Source organism: Manis javanica, chromosome X (genome assembly GCF_040802235.1).
Source record: "Manis javanica isolate MJ-LG chromosome X, MJ_LKY, whole genome shotgun sequence".
Classification (NCBI taxonomy): domain Eukaryota; kingdom Metazoa; phylum Chordata; class Mammalia; order Pholidota; family Manidae; genus Manis; species Manis javanica.
The window spans coordinates 136,087,970-136,101,562 of NC_133174.1; the positions used below are offsets into that span (position 1 = coordinate 136,087,970).

At 40.6% G+C, this 13,593-nt stretch overlaps 1 protein-coding gene across 4 annotated transcripts in view; it reads left to right on the forward strand.

The window, feature by feature from the left end:
• AFF2 (ALF transcription elongation factor 2) overlaps nt 1-13,593 on the forward strand; it is a 438,865-nt gene that overhangs the window by 69,359 nt on the left and 355,913 nt on the right. The gene's annotated exons all lie outside the window — the stretch shown is intronic.

Below are 13,593 nucleotides of genomic sequence, written 5' to 3' on the forward strand. Positions count from 1 at the left end.
CATGTGGGCTACTAAAACTGTTACCCAGGCCCCACCATTAGGCCACTTGACCTGAGGCCTTGCTTCTGTGGATCCTTAAAGGTGGATGTGATTACCATACCTGATCAGCTGCTGTAGCATTGCTTTCCAAATATTCTGGAACTCGGACTTGTCTCAAATTCAGCCTGGATTGCTCTACCCTGCCCCTCATTGCAGTTGGTCTAGGTTGGTAAGTTTAACTGTATCTGAATGATACCAAGAAAATTTAAACTTTCAGCCAAATTTAATTTAAATGGGGAACCAGATGGCAAAGCTGTCCTGGAGTGTATAAAAGGTAGCATTGATTGAAGAGAGGATTTTGAAAAGTCTTGCAGCTACGCTATGTCCCTATGAGAAAAGCTGCTAACCCAAATCCTACTAGACAAATACTGCCAATTTAAAAAAAAACACCGAGTTCATTTGCTCAAAAGCAGGCATTCACAATGCAGCATTATAATTTTAAGGCTACTAAAAGCTTTCTGGAAAGTTTAAGAGGAGGGTCATTGTCCTAAGGACAGAAGGATACCTGATTAAAGTACTTATGGTCCAATCTAACTAAGGATCAGCACACAGCCAGAGGGCCCAGTGGTAGTAGGACTAATGTCTCTAGGTCCACCTACATATAGGAAGCATTTTCTATAAATCATGAAAAAAATTATGCAGCCTGAAGCATTATCAATTATTTTTATTAAAAATTGATAGGGAGCTCCAAAGAACACCATCAAGAAAGTGAAAAGACATCTAACAGAATGAGAGAAAACTTTTGTAAATTGTATATCTGATAAGGTACTGGCACCCAGAATATATAAAGAACAGATACAATTCAATAATCAAAAGAGAAATGACCTGATTAAAATTGAACTAAACCTCTAAACAGACATTTTTCCAAAGAAGATAAGCAGAGGACAGATAAACACATGAAAAGATGCTTAACATCCTCAGCCATCAGTGAAATGCAAATCAAAACCACTTCATACACTCTCTAGGATGGCTATGCTAAAAAAGATAGACAATAACAAATGGTAAAACAAGTTGCTAAAAATGTACAGAAATCAGAATTCTTAGATGTTGCTCGTGGGAATGTAAAATGGGGCAGCCGCTGTGGAGAACAGTTTGCTAATTCCTCAAGAAGTTAAACAGAGCGTTACTATATGATTCAACAATTCCACTCCTAGAAATATATCTAAGAGAATTGAAAACAGACATCCACACAAAAACTTGTACCCGAATGTGTAAGGCAACATTATTCATAACAGCCAAAAAGTGGGAATAGCCCAAATGTCCAGCTGATGAATGGATATATAAAATACGGCTTATCCATACAATGGGATATTATTCAGCCACAAAAAGGAATGAAGTATTGATCTATGCTACAACATGGCCAAATCTTGGAAACATTATTCTAAGTGAAAGAAGGCAGACCCAAAGGGTCATATATTTTATGATTTCATTTATATAAAATAACCAGAATAGGAAACTCCATGGAGTGGTTGCCAGGGACTGGGAGGCAGGTGATCAGAAGGGAGAGGGACTGCTCGTAGGCACAGGATTACTTTTTTGGGGTGATGCAAATGTCCTGGAATCAGATAGTGGCATTGATTGCACATTTCTGTGAATATACAAGAACTACTGAAGTGCATACTTTAAAATGGTTAATTGTATTTCTTTGAATTAGATTTCAATAAAGCTGTTACCAAAAAAGTCTCACTCACTAGCTTGAACATTCATTGATGACTCATTGAAACAGTGACAAGATCCACTGTTTATAACTTAGCCCAACAAAATCCTTTTCAGAGAGGAGTATTTTATCACTGACATTTAGAATCATTTAGCAGACAGACTTAAGAAATTGTTAGGGAAATGAGATTGGAACACATTAATCACTCTAGTTAGGTAAGACTCACGGAGCATCTGGAGAAAGATGCACAGAGAGGTGTCAGTGTTCGGCCAGCGAGCAGTGACCGTGGTTTGCTGGTTTTCCAGTTGGAAGATCAGCCATGTCCTCTCCTTCAAGCCGCTGGAACCCTGATCCCCAGCACCTCCACTAGAGGGGGAGCAAGCGAGATGGAGGAGACTTGCCATGAGCATGCGGCATTGACAGCCCGGGGAAATACTGTATGGGATGGAGGGGAACGGGGAAGTCTAGGCAGGCATAGAGATTCTTGTGTGTGTGTCTGTGACATGCGAGTCGATACTAACCTTTTGCTTTTTAAAATAGTGATAAAGGCAAAATTTCTTTCGTCAAGAATAGCATGGAAAAGACATTAAAATTAGAATCTGAGGTGAACATCAGCGTTATTTTGAATTACATTAAAAAAATCATGTGGCACAGAAGGTTAACTTTGATGTGAACAAGCATTTAAAAACAACAGCAAGCACAAGGAAGCGCACTGCTCTTATTTCTACAGCGGGGTCTTCAGTGTGTTTGCAGTCCTGGAGACAAGTCCCAGTCGATAATGTAGGGATCGGCAATTTTATCCTCTAGAAAGTGAAGCTAAAAGATGGGGAAAAAATGGGACCTTTGTATATTTGAGGAGAAAGAAAGAGTTATAATTTAACAATTAGTACTAGCTGTTATCTTCTGATCTGAAGAATGTTTGGTAAATTTTCATTTCTAAGACTCCAAACTCAAAAGCTCGGAGCTGGATTTTTTCACTCTTAGCATGGTGTACTCTGCCTTGATAAGGAGGAGACAAAGGATAAGCCAACAGTCTTTTAAGAGAATAAATATAGTGGCTATATCAGAGGGATAGTGGAGATTTAGCCCAATCTGTATTTCCCACAGCAGCGTCAGGGTTTACGATGACCTGAATCATCCCCAGAAAGAAAAAACAGTGTTCAGTAAGGATTTAGTAACAACAGGATTCTATCATTGTCTGAGTCCTGAAAATTGGTAACCCGTGTCTGTAGGGTACTGATGGTTCATGAAAATATCCAGTGATCTGCAACAGCTCATTCATTCTTGACAGTGGATCGTCAGTTGTCACCAAGATATGAGCCAATTTTCTGATGTGTAGATTACTTCCGGCCCTTCTGCCCTGATGACAAACCGGAGGGCTGGGGCTTTGCGGATGGAGCTGACTGAATAGCCCTGTAAGTGTTGGTGTTGACAAAGCCAGAGTTAGTGGATTCTTCATTATGATTCACGGCCCCTTGTAGGCAGCAGCACGACAGGCTGAGCCATAACCACAGCTCTCGGGCTGCTTGCTTTGATCCTAGTCAGTGACCTGGAAATCTCTCTTAATAATAGGAGCACACGGAGTCGCTCTGCAGTAGGGCAACTTGTTTATTCTTGTTTGGGTCAAACTGTTCACAGAACGGGATGTGACTGAGGCTCTTCTCTCTTGGGCAGGAGATGGTGGGCTGAACTGGTGGTGCTTTTCCCCGCCCTGGTGCTTTGTGAAGATGACTGAATAATTCGGGGCTAGGTGTCTTTGACCTTAGCCTTAACCCACTTGCAAATATCTAATAAAACAACCAGTATTTTCTGGTGCTGAACCATGCCTTTTGCTTTCCTTAACATTTAATCCTCAGCAAAAATCTAAGACACACGCACTATTATTTCCATTTTAGAGATGATGACACTGAGAGTCTGAGAAGTCCTTATAGATACTACCACCATCTGCCTCTGTTGGGATATTGTGCATATTCATGAATACACGCAGAGTGCTGATGGACTGGGGTGTGTGCACACGTGCGTGTGCCTAGTAGCTGAGCACCATGCCTGGGACACAGGAAGGACCTGAGAAGCCATCAGTACATGAGAGCCACGCTTCTTTTGTCTTTCACAGCACTGAATATTTTGCCAGTGCCTAACAGGTTCAGTAGATGGTAGTGGAATTGAATTAAAATCTCACTAAATAGATTTTGCAAGTTGGCTTTCCTTCTGTAATTAGCTTTCTGACAATTTGAGTGGTAATTGGTTGATGGAAAGAATAATTAATAATAAAGGTTTTTTATTTGTGAGGTAAGCATTTATCACAGTTTTCACTCCTTTTCATCAGCATTTAATTTACAAAGAGGCTCATAAGTTAACTATACAGAAATTATATTACCAAATATTGAATAGTAATTACAATATACATGATATGTTTTCCCTTTAATTAGCAAATAGACTGTTCATTATGTTTCAGATAATTGTTACATATCACTTGATTTTATTTCTTTATCATTTGTGGCAGGTGATTACATTTCCATGGGGTGTAATTTTTTATCACATTATTTTGAAATTTGATTGCAAGATTATGCACTACACAATTTAGTGTATTCAAATCACCCAGAGTTCTCTCACATTCTTTGCTTCTGGGAAATTTGACCTCCTTTTTTCCTCCCTGTGTGTGCATGATAAATAAGAATTCAATATTAATGAGGCCCAATAATTGTGTAAATCTCTCTAACTGCCCTAAATCAGAGACCTGAGAGCTTGAACTTGGGAACTTCTACTTGTGTCCCATTGCAATATTGTCCCATTCTCTTTGAAAATCTGTGCATTTTGCTAATGAATGCAAATAATATATAAGTGCAAATAATAACATAATATATAATGTAAAATGATATGGAACAACATACATAATATAAGCATTACATAACATTATATATGACAATAGTATAATAAATGCGAATGTGAGATCTAAGCATCTGTGAACTCTGAGGGAGCTTAGGAGAGTGTGGTGATAGCTGCTAGCTTTCGTCTCCCCTGTCTCTGAGTAATTGGGCTGATAATGCCCCTCATTGCCCTGCTACAGGATTGACATCACGAGTTTAGCCATGACAGGAAATCAGTAGCAGTGTACATGTGGCTTGAATACACTCAGACCTCCCTGCCTCTGCTTTGATAATGTTATTTATGATGAAGGCGAGATCACAGGCTGCACAAATTATGGTCATTGTGGTATTCAGGCGTCGGCGGATATGGCACCCAGATGCCTAGTCACAATTTGTCTTATTAACTTGATTATCTGATTTCCTACAAGTTCTGCAATGTCTAAATGGCAGCCTGTGGGGGGAAAAGTTTCACAGAATTAGCATTGCTCTATACAAGGCAGCCTACTCAGGTTAAAATAAAAGCCTATCAGAGGACTGAGCAGACACTACTATTATATGGTCTCTCAAAGATTGTTAAGATATTAAACATGAAGCAAAACTCTTTCATTTCCTTATTTCACTTTGTTCCAAGGAGTTTAAATAATACTGCCTAATGCGATGAGGACGATGTCAGTACTTCAAGGGAATAACTTTCATATGTAGATCTGGTCATGCAGTCTGTTTAACAGCTATTCCCTCTATAATGGCATGTTGTGGTTCCCAGCATTCCTTAGGGCGTGCAGGGAGAATGGCATGGACCTCTTGAATAATTAATATGGTTTTCAGAGCAGTAGTCATGGAAACCCAAGCAGTGTCACATATTTGGATTATAAGAATTAGGAACATTTTGAATATTACATTTAACCAAAGGAGGTGGCTATCCCACAAACACAGAAGCATTTTCCCCAAGTCCCCTAGCTCAGTGAGATGGAAGTAGGTTTATTTATTTATTTATTTATTTATTTTGGTGTGTGTGAAACTAATCCGTGCTTCATAATAACATTATTTTTATGATTTTGTGTTTGAATCGCTTCATTGGTTTCCTTTGCTCTATATTTGGATTCTCCATTGAATTGAGATGTTTTCACATGCAAGCTTCTGTTTTCATACTTTACCTAGTGCTGCTCATGGTCACAGGTTATGACTTTTTTATTAAAGAGAAAATGTCGAACTGAATTTACAATGAAATAGCATAGACCGCTCACTGTCTTGAGTATCTCTAAGGTATCACATCCTCTCTAATGCTGTCCCAAACCTCTGATATTATAGGACATAGGATTTTCAACAGTGTTAGACAATTGCTATGTACAAAAAAGCTACAGTGTTCTCTGGAAGTTTCTAGATCTGTTTTGCGAGATCTGATCTCTTAGTTGTTTGGCTCTTTCATGTGTCTCAAAAAGTGTTCAGAATCAATATCATCATTACCTCGGGTGTGTGTGTGTGTGTGTGCGTGCGTGCGTGTGTGTGCACATGACCATGCGCGCTCATGCGCGCATGTGTTAGAAGTCAACCAGGCAGTAGCAAAAAGCTATCATCCAGTCTTCAGTAATAGTGTACGTGTAAAGAATAAGAATAAATGGAAGTTATTTATAGTGTAAACCCTCTAGTTTCATAAACCACATTATGCTGTTCTTTGCTCAGGTTTCTGCCATGAACAACTGCAGTGTCTAAGACCCCTTAGCCTCTGCTTTCCCTCACTGATGAAAGAAGCAATTAGTAAGCCCATTAATAGAGAATGGAAGAGGAAATAGAAAAAAGCGGAGCGAAGACCACAGTGTTACTATTAGTTTCCTGCCTGCTGTTTAAAATGGCCTTTCTCACACAAATGTGCCATCTCATGGATGCCCACACATGTTTTGCCTGTGTGGTTGTGTGCTCCCCCTCGCCAAGCACCCTGAGGAGTGAAGGCCCTCCTTGGAGCCCCAGATTCTCCTCTTGTCTCACGGCGCTCCTTTCTCTAAGGTGAACCCACTCGGCAGTGCGGTCCTCGCTTCCCCAAGTGTCTTTGCGGCATTGCCTCGCTGTCTCCCTTGCATTAGGTCCCACCTACTTTGCACTTCTCAGGCTGTACTTGGGCTTTAATTAGGATTCTGACTGCATCGCTGGCCCAGCTTCCATCCATCTGTTGATGAGTTGCAGCTCCTCTGTGGTTCTTTTTGGAATTACCAAACAAACGCTGGACTGATGCTTCAGCAGAAGCTCTGAACCCCTCGGCGGGTGCATTATCTTACTCCTGTGTTGCCTTATTGTAGCTCTTGGCCCTTAATTTTTTTCTGTGAACTGATCCTCCTACCTTTCATTCGAGGTGCTCTTTCTTTTTGAAAATGTGTAGTCATGTGTTGATACAGTTTACTGGCTTGCAAGGGCTGGTTGACCTATGCCCACATACCTCTCCTTTATTCCCTAAGGCTGTCTCTTTGACATTCTCCCAGTCCTTTCCTTCCTTCCCCGTCTCTTAAGGGCCAAGCTGTCATTCACAATGGCTTCCCAGTATCCTCCCTCTCCCCCATCACTTTTCCTGGCCTGTTCATACAGCTCTTTGAAGGTTCTCCTTGAGGGTCATCTCTTCCCCTTTCAGGGCACCCCCCCTCTCCCAGACTGAACCACATACTTTGTGGGTAGATGGTGCCACCACACTAGCAGGTGGATGCAACAGATCTGCTTCCTGCTTGGGCCCCCCACCTGGAATCTGCAAGGGTCTTAAGGACAAGGACCCCTGTCTATTTTATTTTTCTCTCCCCAGTCCTTTGTACAGTGTCCAGCACACAGCACACAGGAGGTGCCCAGTACATGTCCCTGGCAATGTTGGTTCCATTTCAATCTCTGTAAAGATTGTCAGGCTGCTTTGTCACCTTGCATAATTTTTGTTTCCTATAGATGTGGTGTATTTGGAGGTGAAATAAACACATCAGTGGACACCCCAAGACCGCATATTTGTCAACTGGCTAGAACTCTATGGGACAAAGATGTTTGAATACAGACTGTGAAACATACTGATTTGAAAAGTTAAATCATTTTGAAATTTCTCACTTGATATGCACGCCTGCTGAAGAGAAAAAATGTGGCAAGCATTAATGTTTCACTGGCAAGGACACCTTTCCCCAGAGGCCAGGATGTGCATCCTCTTGGCTGCAGATTGTGTTTCTAGGCTGGAGTCAGCTATGCTTGAACCATTGCAGGTTAGCATGGTAGCTAAGCAGTTGGGAAGCCTCAGACACCAGGGTTCTTGTAATCTTATGGAAAATGTGTCTGTGATCAGGAATGCAGCAGCAGACAAAATCAAATAGTTATTTGAAATAAAAATGTTTTTGTTGTGACAATTAAGCACCATTGTTAGTCTCCATATGCTGAACTGAAACCCAACTATGTCTGTAATTGATGGCTGAAATGGTTGAATATAGCCTCCATATATGTTACCATATTGTCTACAATATATTTTGTCTGTAAATAATGCTGGGGTAGTGCACACATCTATAAGGAGCTAAATTTTACCTGAGATGCACATGCACAATTTTCTCCGGGTTCAATGCAAGGCCAAGCACAGTTTAGTTCAGTGAATAACAGGCTTTTATCAGCGACATGTATATCATAGCCACACGTGTTGTGAAAAATAAAGTGATTGTTGTCATCTGCCATAGTAAAAAGAGAGCTGTCTGTAGTAATATTTTTCAATGATGCTATTAGTCATTTATGCCCCCAATATAAATGCTGTTTCATGTTTTATTAAATGTAATAGTATAGCAAGAATCTTTGGATGCTCAAAGACCTAAAGGAAAACTGGACAAAATAAAATTAAGGAGCAATCATTGCGAGCCACATGTGGAAACCAAATTAAAATAGTTTTATGTTTTGTGACTGCCTGGAAAGCTTGTCATGAAACTGCCAGCTGCACTTTACTGCACTCTGTCGGCAAGGTGGCTGAGTAAACATGATAAAGTATGAAGATTTCTTTGGAGTCCATAATTGTGAGCAGCCGTGAGTGACAAGAAGTGGCAGCATTCGGGCCGGGGTTCTTGTTGTGCTGGGAGTGCCTAAGGGGCGGTGGGGGGGGGGGGCAGCATTTTTTTGGCAGTCACATGAAGCTCATTTCCTTTGGGCCCTGTGTCTCCAGCATATATTCTAGGGATACGTGTGGCCTTGGGGGTTTGCCAGGGCTAATCTAGGTTTCTGCCATCACCTCTGCGGCCAAGTTCATATTCGCTCAGAGACTGCGAACTGAGTCGGACCTGCTCTGCTGCTTCTGACCGAGGTGCCGCTGGGGCACAAGCACTTCCATTTCTTTTCCAAGAAGTGTTGGGTTTGTCCTGGTCCAGTTGCCCATTCCTAGCCAGTGTCCTTGTGCCCCCTGCCTCCTATTTGCCAGGTGGCTGCTACTAGTTATGAGCCACTGAGGCCGGTGGTTCTCTAACTGAGCTCGGCTCCTGGGAGGCCTATCTTTGGAGGGAGTCTACCTGCCTTCTGTAAAAGACCCCCCAGATAAAAATTCCAGGTCATTGGGTACTTCTTTTAAGGTAAAAACAGTTAAAGTAAGATGAAAATATAATTTTCCTGTTCTTTAAAATAAGGCTCTAATTCAGAGTATAGAAAAGGTGAAAAGAAAGGTTTTTGTTAAGGAAACAATTTGAAGTTTGTTGAAAGCATAAGCTTATCACAGCTATATTTTAAGAACAAATAAATTTGGATTAGTGGCTTGAGATTAAACAATTTTACTTAATGTAAATAAAAGGAAAGATCAGCTTTATACTATTAAAGCTTTTTTTCTTTTAACTTTTAATTTTTATATCCTTTCAGACGTACAGAACAGTTGCAACAAGCATGCAAAGAAATCCTGTATACCTGTTGTCCAGATTCCCCCAATGTTATCATTTTACCACATTTGTTCGATCTTCCGCTGCCTGCCCATCCATCCATCCGTGCATGCACTTTATTCCTGAATTATTTGAGAATTAATATAGACATGATGCTCCGTTGCGCCTAAATAGTTGAATGTGTATTTCCTAAAAACAAAGACATTCTCTTACAGAAAAGCACAGGACATTATTCACAACCAGGAAGTTAGCCTTGGTACAATGCTATTATCTAATCTAGAGATATTCAGATTTTGCCAATTATCCCAATAAAGTTCTTTACAGCAATTGAAATTCCAGGATAATGTGTTGCATTCAGTCTTGAGGTCTTCTTTAGTTTCCCTTAATCTGGGAATTTTTCTTAGTCTGTCTTTGTTATTTCATGCCCTTGATACTTTCAAAGATTACCGGCCATTTATTTTGCAGTGTCCTTCAAATTGGGTTTACGTGATGTTTTCTTGTGACTAGATGCTGATTATGTACTATTGGCAGGAATGTCACAGAAGTGATGTTTTGTTCTTCTCAGTACATCACATCAGGAGGCACATACTGTTGATTTGTTCCTTTGTTTGTGATGTTTTTTGATGACTAAATTAAGGTGGTGTCTGCCGGCTTCCTCCCTGGTAAAGTTAGCATCTTTCCCTTTGTAATTAATAATTATCTTAAAGGGAGATACTTTGAAACTATGTAAATCATCTTGCTTCTCATCAAAGTTTCACCCACAACCCAATTATATAAAATGGGTAGAGCATATGAATAGACATTTCTTCAAAGAGGATTTACAAATGGTCAGTAAGCCCATGAAAAGATGTTGAACATCATTATTCATCAGGGAAATGCAAATCAAAACCACAGTGAGATCCCACTTCATACCCACTGGGATGACTGTAATCAAAAGACATACAATAGCAAGTGTTGTTGAGGAAGTGAAGAAATTGGAGTCCTTAGACATTGCTTATGGGAATATAAGATGGTGCAGCTTTGGTGGAAAAAAATTAAATGTAGAGCTACCACATGACCCAGGAATTCCACTCCTGGGAATGTACCTCAGTTCTGAAGACAAGTAACCACACAAATACTTGTACATGAGCATTCATAGCAGCATTATCATAATCATCAAAAAGTAGAAACAAATAAGCAAAATATGATGTTGCCATAAAATAGAATATTACTCATCCTTCTAAAAAGAAAGGGAATTCTATACACGCTACAACATGGATGAACCTTGAGAACATTACGCTACATGAGAGCAGCCAGCCACAGTCGCGAACAAACCCTGTACGACTCCATTGATATGAAGCGTCCAGAGTAAACAAATCCGTAGACACAGGAAGTACTTGTGTGGTAGTCAGGGAGAAGGGAATGGGGAGCAACTGCTTAAGGGGTACAGGGTTTCCTTTGGGGTGATAACAAAGGTTCTGCAATTAGTGGTGATGGTTGTACAACCTTGTGAATGTACTAAAAACCACCGAATTAGCCTTTGTTGGTAATTCACTGGTGATTCCATTGACTCGGTTATTATGGTGGATGCCAATTGGTGATTTTTTGAAATTCCATCATTCTTTTAACATTTATGTTGGCTTGTTGGCTCTCTCCAGGGAAGGCAAACTTTCCTCTCTTCCCCTCCCTGCCACCCTCCCTCCTTTCTTCCTTTCTTTTTCTTCCAGTGTGGATTCTTGTGTTTTTCAGCGGGCTGTAACCCTTTGTTATTATTGTATGTTTTGGTGCCCACATTGTTCCCAGTTTATCCTGCAAGAGCCCCAGTAAGGTGGTTCCTGTGTCCCTCTGACATGCCCTCATCATTCTTTAAGTCTGTCCTGTTTGTGTGCATAACAATACTCCTGGTTCCTCTTGTACTTCCTCTGCTCCAACCCTGGAATCAGCTCTTTTTGAAGGAATACTTTCAATGGAAAATGGCATTTAAAAAACAAGATCTGGGCAGTACTCATGCTTCAGCTACTGGTATACAATTGATTCTAAGTCCTCTTAGCAGACAGAGCTGGAAAATGCAAGTGTATAGACATATGCATACAAACACACACAGATTACACACACATTTATGATATATTTCTATATCTTTCATGTAGACTTCAGTGTATCTAATATATAAAATATAATATATGTAATGTATACACACACATTAAAAAACCATGAGTTTGCATGCATACCAGTAATTCCCATCTGTCACCTCAGGGTTCATTCTGCCCTTTTCCTTTTCCCTATTTATAATGCTGACACTGAGAAACCTGGATCCCATTATTTACCATATATTAACTGATTTGCTCAAGTCTAGGATACACAGAAAGCAGTTTCAGAATTGCTAACTCACGACACTATGAAAAGAAGCCCTACTGTTGCACAATATTCACTTGGATTTCTTTTTGCCTTTAGCCTAAAGGTATATAGTTGGAAACGGTATTAAAAAATTACCTGGGTTAGTTCTCTGTCCCCTACCCCCCCCCACCCCAATGTGGTTATGTCATTTTGTTTGAAATACAGTTCAGTTCATTTGTTTTTTGGGGGGTTTTTGTTTCTCCATCTTTATTTTCCTTCTTTGGAAATCACTGTGAAACATTAACATGATTCCAAATGTTGGAACTTTTTCACTTAAAAATACATCCTGGCTCCCACTCCATCCCTATCAGCTCATAGAGCTCCTCCTCATTTTCAAACTTATTTTAATGAAACAAACTTCTAGTCAAGGAGTCTCAAACAATTTATTGCTTTTTTACCCCCAAAAAAGTTACTTTATTTTCTACTTTGAAACTTACTTTCAAATTCCAGGACCTGGGGACTTTTTAAAGTGATGACAGAGAATATAAAGGAAATGTTAGCATTCAAGAGAGAAAGTTAGGAAAATGGCTGATGTCATAATCGAATAATCAAGGAAGGGACTGAACAAGTGCACTTTATTATGTCTGCTTACTAGCTGGTGAGACGCCAAGGTCAGCTTGACCTAGTTATGTGTTCCCGGGGTTAAATCATATCATCACATTTTTCCTGAGTATCTACTTTGTGCCAAGTGCTATTTGGGACATAAAACAAACATGAAATGCAGCCCCTGACCTTAAAGATCATCAGATCTAATTGGAGAAAGAAGCCAAAATGTACAAAAAGCAAAGCAAATCTTTCAGAATTCAGGAAAATAGAGGCACTCTTCCAGGATATGAGATCATTAGTTAACAAATGGATCGTCCTGGCTTCCAGGGAGGTCATGACTTGCTCTGCACGTTCAGAGGGGAAGAGCTCTTGCAGAATGGGTGTGGTTGGGGGATGTCTGCAGGTGGGATCTGCGATGGTTGGGGAGAGCACACAGGTAGGTGAGGGGAATGGGAGGCTGTCGCAGGTGGTTGGGCAGCTAGTGGGTGCTGACAGAGGCAGTACAAGGCAGTGGTTGTGAGGAGAGCCCAAAGCCAGCCTGCCTGGATTTCACAATTGACTCTGCCATCGATTAGCTCTGCTGTTGGGGTCAAGACCCTTTTCCCTCCAGGTGTCCGTTACTTTCATCTGAGAAATGGAGCCATAATGGTACCTGTCACAGAGAGGTCTTGTGAAGGTTAAACAAGATAATCCATGCAGCATTTGGCATAGTGCCTGGCACATAGTATGCTCTCAGTAAATACTTGCTACTTATTGTGTAGAAGCACAAAAGTAGGAAAGCAGAAGACATAATTTAAGAAGACTGAATAAACCAGTCTGATTAGATGGGAATGTTCAAGATGGGAGCAGCGGGTAGGAAAGCCTAAATATGTATGTTGACATTTCATTTTGTGGAGCGGGCTGCATAGTAGCTAATATTTTTATGGGACTTCCTGTGTGCAGGCGCTGTTCTGTGCAGTTTACGTAATGTCGATCCATTTACTCCTTTCACCAGCCTTATGAGATTGGCATTGCTAGTATCCCCGATTTACAGATGAGGGCAAACTGAGGCACAGAGATATTAGAATTTGCTCAAGGTCACACAGCTTCTAAGTGGAGGATCCTGGGTGCCAGATCAAGGAGTGTGAATTTTGTTTTGTTGGTAATGGAGAGCTAGCCATTGGTGATTTTTAATTGTATGGAGAGATGTGAGGGGGTTCCTTATATTAACTTGCTTGAGTTAAGTAATTGCTCAACCAGTCTGTGATATATGAAGAGAGAGAGG